The sequence below is a fragment of the Bubalus kerabau genome, chromosome 4 (genome assembly GCF_029407905.1).
Source record: "Bubalus kerabau isolate K-KA32 ecotype Philippines breed swamp buffalo chromosome 4, PCC_UOA_SB_1v2, whole genome shotgun sequence".
NCBI classification, from domain to species: domain Eukaryota; kingdom Metazoa; phylum Chordata; class Mammalia; order Artiodactyla; family Bovidae; genus Bubalus; species Bubalus kerabau.
In genome coordinates this window covers 22,001,543-22,007,542 of record NC_073627.1, presented here as the reverse complement: position 1 = coordinate 22,007,542, position 6,000 = coordinate 22,001,543, and positions in this window count along the sequence as shown.

Here is a 6,000-nt window from a genome sequence, read left to right as displayed (position 1 = left end):
TCTCCCCTCGGGAAGCTGCTAACTAGGACAGCAGATCTCAGAACGAGGTCACAAGACTTGGGCCCCAACACTCCCTTCCCTGCTGGAGACATGGGTGGGGACCAGATGTCTCCATCGCAGACTGTGGAGGTGGAGGAGGCGTGGGTGAGGGTGAGATGCAGGGATAGTCGAGGCAGCCTGGGTTCCTTGTTGCCCACAGAGCAGCTCTGGCTCCATCCCGGGAGGAGGCCTAGCTGTGGGGAATGAGGAGACCGGGGTCAAGTCCAGACTCTGCCTGGATTAGGGATTTTATGACCTCTCCAGGTTTCATCGGGCAGGATGCAGGGGTTCTGTACATAGTACGCTGTCATGCAAAGTCCAGGGACGGAATGACTCTTGGGGTTTCAGGGAGATCATTCTGGGATGAATCATGGGAGGGGTCCTCAAACCCATTAGAGAATGAATCCTTTCCTGAAGTCTCGTTCTACTGCTGGCTCCAAGCTCGGCCAGTGAGGGTGGGTAGGCACACGGGCAGACTTCTCCCAGTTTCTGAAGACCACACCCCACATGTTTCTCTTTGGGAACACCCAGAGAACTCATGGGTTCCAATTCCCAGCACTTTCTCAGGGTATTTCCCCTGCCCTAGGTGAGGGATGGGGCTACGGGGCACTGTCATAGCTTCTTCTCCTGCCTGGCCAGTGGGAGGGGGTTGTTGGCATCAGAACAACAGATCTGAGATCGGGAGGATGGAGATGCATGGGGCCTGGGGAGGTTGGAGAGGCTGAAGGGGGCCCGGGGGAGGGCAGTAGGGGCACTGCAGGGTCGGCCTGGTCTCTGGTCTGGGCATCTGCAGAGGGGAAAAAAGCACCTATGGAATTGGTCCGCACCCCACCCAAGGAAACTTTAGTCAGATAAACAAACAGCCAACACAGCTGCTCCTGTACCAGAGGCCATGGCAGCGAGGAGAGGCCCCTTGAAGTGAGGAGGCCGGGGGACAGGGCAAGGAGGCTGTTTGAACAAGGCCCCGAGGCCCTGGAGCAGTTGGCAGAAATGTCTGGAACAGGGCGGAGAGCACAGCAGTGGTTTGGATCTGGAAGCTGGAGCTTGGGGTGGGTGTGTTGAGCTTGGCTGCTTCGAGGAAAAAGAAAAGCATCAAATCAGCCTCCCTCTGAGGAAGACTCCTAGGAAGCCTCCTGAGGAACACCTTTCCCTCGGCTCAAGGTCACAGACAAGGGCTCTCCCCCTCGACACTCTGAGCCCCCAGCCCTGCTGCCAGGCCTGTGACTCTGGGCCTTGTGTCAGAAGAAAACACTGAATATTTCAGTCAGGAACCAAAGCCCCCACTTCTCAAATTCTTAGCAGAGGAGCCAGGGCAGGTGGGCCAGCCTCGGGGTCCTTCCGGGAACCCGATAATCCTCCTCTCTCGTGGCAGTTGGAGGGGCCAGAGGCGATGGCAGCGCCTGGGGAAGCTTTGTCACCTTGTTCTGCAGTCAGAGACATTCGGCTGCCCCGTTCCCCTGGGACGCCTCGTGAGAGTAACAGAGGTTGGAGAGACACAGACCCAGACTTAGAGGCAGAGATGCGGAGAGGCAAAGACCAACAGATACTGGAAGATGAGCTAGTGAGACGCCCCCACCATCAGAGACACAGAGCTGAGGGACAAGGAGAGTGAGGAGATGTGTGTGCATGGCAGAGAGACAGATGGAAGGGCAGAGACACACAGAAAAAGACAGAAGGAGACTAAGAGAGACAGAGACAGATACACAGAGAAAGGGAAGAGGAATAAAGACACACAGAAAAAGAGACTCAGAGACAGGCAGAAAATGACCAACATAAAAGCAGGGGGAGGGCCACCCCGAGAGCACAGGACACATGGGCAGACAGGCTCACAGGCTGAGAGGCTCCCAGAACTGCACGGGCACCCGGAGACACTCCCTTCCAGCCTCGGGGGAGCAGAGGGGCTGATTGTTGAGCCCGGTGGGGTTTGCCCTGGAGTCCTAGGAGGGCGGCACGGCTGCCTCCTGTCCCCAGCACTGAACCTCTGCAGGCGTCTGGCCCCCAGCCACCCTCAAGTAAGCCAAGCCCTGGCCACTGGAGCGGTGGGTCACCCAAGGTGAAATGAAAAGGCACCGATAGGGGAGAGAGAATGTGAACTCTGGTGAAGGCAAGGGATTGGCAGAGCCCACATGTCGGAGTGGGTCCATGGGGGGATCCATAGCCCGGACTGAACCTGGAACCTGGATCGGTGTGAGGGGTGCGCTACCGTGCACAGTGACGTCTGTGGGCTGTTGTAGGTGGCCACGCTTGCCTGGGCGTGTGGCTGAGTGTGAGTGTGTGTCCAGTTCAATCAAGCACCTCACAGCCCTAATGAGGCCAAGGCGGCAGGCTTGATCCTCAAGCAGCCCAATCAGAATCTGAGAGTGAGTCAGACACGACTCCAAAAGGCTGTGCGTCTTCTTCTGAATAGACGGTGTGTTCAGGTGCCACAGGGCACTAGGCTTTGGCCGAGACCAATGTGCCATTCCTGCCCGCTGGGGACGACTCTCACTGCCTGACCAGCTTGCCCCTACACTCTTCCCCACCCAAACATACAGGAGGACCCACATTCCAGAAACACAGCCCCCTTCCTGGCTGCGAGTCCAGCGCCCCCTGAGACAGGCAGCCAGAGAGACGGTGGGGTCCAGCCCCCATCTTCCTGCAATCTAACTGCCATCCCACCTGCTGCAGTCCCCACTGAACTCCCTCCTTGCTCCTGGGGTCCAGTGAGTGCTCACATCAGCTTCACAGTTAGGAGATGAGCAACCTCTCTCCCCCTCATCCCTTCCCTCTTAAGCATCACAGGAGACATTTTTTTAATGTCCCAATTTTGGCATGGAGAATGAGGTCAGCAGACCCATGGGGGCACCGCTTGTCGGTGACAGCTGACAGTCTTCATTTCACCTTGAAACTCCTTCATGGTCCAGGTGGGCGTGTCCTAAGCCCAGTTTCAGAGGGGTGCTATTAGGACAGGGAGAGCAGGAAGGGAATTCACCAAATAACAGTTTTGGTTGCTGATGCTGCGGACTCCACCCCTAACATTTGCAAGGCCTGGAGCAGGGGGACAAAGAAGGGCCCACCTATCCATGTCAAAATGTTTAAAAATTATAAATCAAGCTAGTAAACTGCTAATTAAGATATATTCTGGGAATTCCTTGGTGGTCCAGTGGTTAGGTCTCAGCACTCTCACTGTTTTGATCCCTGGCTGGGGAACTAAGATCCCGAAGCCATGTGGTGTGGCCTAAAATAAAACAAAATATATTCTAAACTCCCACCTTGACAAATACATTTTCATAATTACCTGGAAGACCAGCTTCCAGTTTAGATTCCTGTGACTCCTGGGAGTTCTGGAAAACAACTCTGTGTAAGGAGAAAGAGCTCCATTCCCACTCTGGCCCCGGCCAGCAGCCCCGCTTCCTACAGCCGGCTGCTTTCTGCACTGCAAGACTCACATGCACGGAGGTAGATGCCCAGCCTCAACACACAGCCTGGTTCCATCTTCACACGCTGCGGACAGCTGCCCCTTGGCCATCTTCAGGTGTCCCTCTCTCAGGTCCAGGGGTGCCCACACTAGTGGCATGACCTGCCCTGAGGAGGACAAGCTCAAGGAAGAGGCTTGCATGGGCTGGGAGCAAGCTGGCAACCTTCTGGGCAGGGACCTCCGGCCCCACAGGTATGGGGCATGTGGTCTTGAAGGGGGTGTTGAGGCCCATCCCCTTAGCCCTGCTGACTACTCTTTATCCCACAGAGAGAGGGATGGCAAGATGAGGGCCAGAGCAGAGACCTTGAAAGCACGAAGCCAGGGCATGGGCAGCCCTGCCCTTGCCCAGGTTTAAGGGTGCTTATTAGACCCAGCCTTCTCTGGCAGCCTCCAGAGCTCAGGCCAGGGACTGGAGCTGTCTTTTCATTGGAGGGCAGCTTGGACAATCCCCAAGCAGGACTTTCAGTCACTTGTATTATTTATCTTCCTGAAAAAAATTGAGTGCCGCTTGATCCCAACTTGTGGATTTCTGGACATGGGGAGGGCAGGGAGGTGATGACAACGGGTCTTTTTTTTTGGTTGGGTCTCTAAGTCAGTTTGTTCCCCTGGGACACAGCCCTCCCCAAGTGGGCTGCCGCTGGCAGGGACCCCTCTCCTCACCCTGGAGACAAAAAGTAGGGTGACTAAAGGAGAAGGTGGTGCGGGGCCCTGTGCAGCTCAGACAGATCTAGTTGAGATCCAGAGACCAGTAGGGGCTGGGGGGGATGGGGTGGGGGAGGGGGCATGCTCTCTCTGGCCAAGTTTAAAAAAGAACTTCCAACCCCACCCCTACCCGCCGCAGATCGGCTTTGCTGTCCTACAGGCGAGGGGACACTTGTTGAGCCCTCACCAGGCGCCAGGCACTGTGCTAAGCGCTCTACGTGCGTGTTCTCATGTAATCCTTGCAGCCACCCTATGAGGTGGGTTCTATTATTATCCCCATTTTACAGATGGGGAAGCGAACTCAGAGGTGAACTAATTCACCCAAGGTCACTCAGTAGATAGAGGTGATAGGGCCCAAGTCTAAGTGACCCCAGAGCTCCCACTCTTTCCACTATAGCCTCCGTTGCTTCCCAGAAGCACAGAACTGACACAGAAGCAGAAGGGATGAAGGTCAGATATGAGGAAGAACTTCCGGCAATGATGGTGTATGTGGTGAGAGGAGACAATGCAATGGGGAAACTACTCAGACACAGGAAGCCCCCCGCCCCACCTGAGTTGGGTCTTGGTCTGTCTGTTGGCTTGCGATGATCTCTAGAAGGTCCGAGGAGCCCTGGCTGGATCCCAGATGGTAACATCCTGACCTTCCTCCCATTCTACAATCCGGGGTTCTCTGCTCTACCCCGACACAGCACCAACACCCAAAGTCTGACTCTCCTTTGTGACTCAGAGTGCTAAGCACCACATCTGAGCTGACAGCCCAGGACCTCCTTTTCTAGGATGGCTTCCTTGTGGTCCTAGGAGTCAGGACCTGCCTACAGCCCAAATCTTGACACAGAAGGTGCAAATGCACCCAGGTCTACCATAAGGCCCACTTCTGCGATCACCTCCACCACCTGACTCTGGGACTTGGACACAGAAAACATCTAGTCAGTCCCCAGGCTCTTGGGGTTCCCCGGGTCATCTAGAGCAGCCCCTGTTCCATCGTCCCCCTCTCCCTCACATATCTGTATCCAGGGTGCAAATAAACGATGCAGGTGTGTTCGTGCCGGGCACACCAAAAGACCCAGGCTCCAGCTCAGCTATGCAGCAGCTCTCACCGCATTTTCCCACAGAAGCCGTTTGGGTCACCCCATTACCCCCTAAAGGGAGGGTGAAGGAAGTGCACTGGATGAGGCACGGGGCTCGTTTAGTCAATGAGCCCCGCAGTCCCCACCTTCAACCTGCTCTCCTCCAGGACGTTGCGGGCCTACCGTCCGGCTTTGTCCTTCTCCGTGCCTTGCAGCCTGCCCCAGTGTCAAGGGAAGCCAGCCGGAACCCTCGAAACTTCTCCAGAGTTTAGTCTCAGCCTCTACCCACATGCCCAGCATCAGTGCGCAGAGCCAATGGGGGTTCCTCCCAGCCCCTTGAGGCCCCCCAGTTTTGAGTCGAGGGCACATAACAGGTGGAAGGGGCTGCCTTGTTCTCTCCTCAGCGTGAACCGGCCCGCGTCGCGGACTTACCTGCGGGGCAGAGATGAGCCGGCTGCGGCCACCTGCTCTCCACCGCGCTCTGGAGCGCAGCGGCTTCGAGTCGGCCGGGGAGGGGGCGGGGCCCGGGCGGGGGCGGGGCCTGGGGAGCGGCGGCCGCGCCCCTCCCTGAGCCTCCGCGGGGTGGGACCGACTGGTTTATTCAGGTGGGCAGGAAAGGGGGGTGGGGTGTGGGGGCCGGGGAGCATCCGGGCCACTAAAGACGCTCAGGAGCTCTGGCTTTCCTGAAGGCTTAGGATGCCTGGGTCCTGAGGACCTCATGAAACGCCCTTCTTC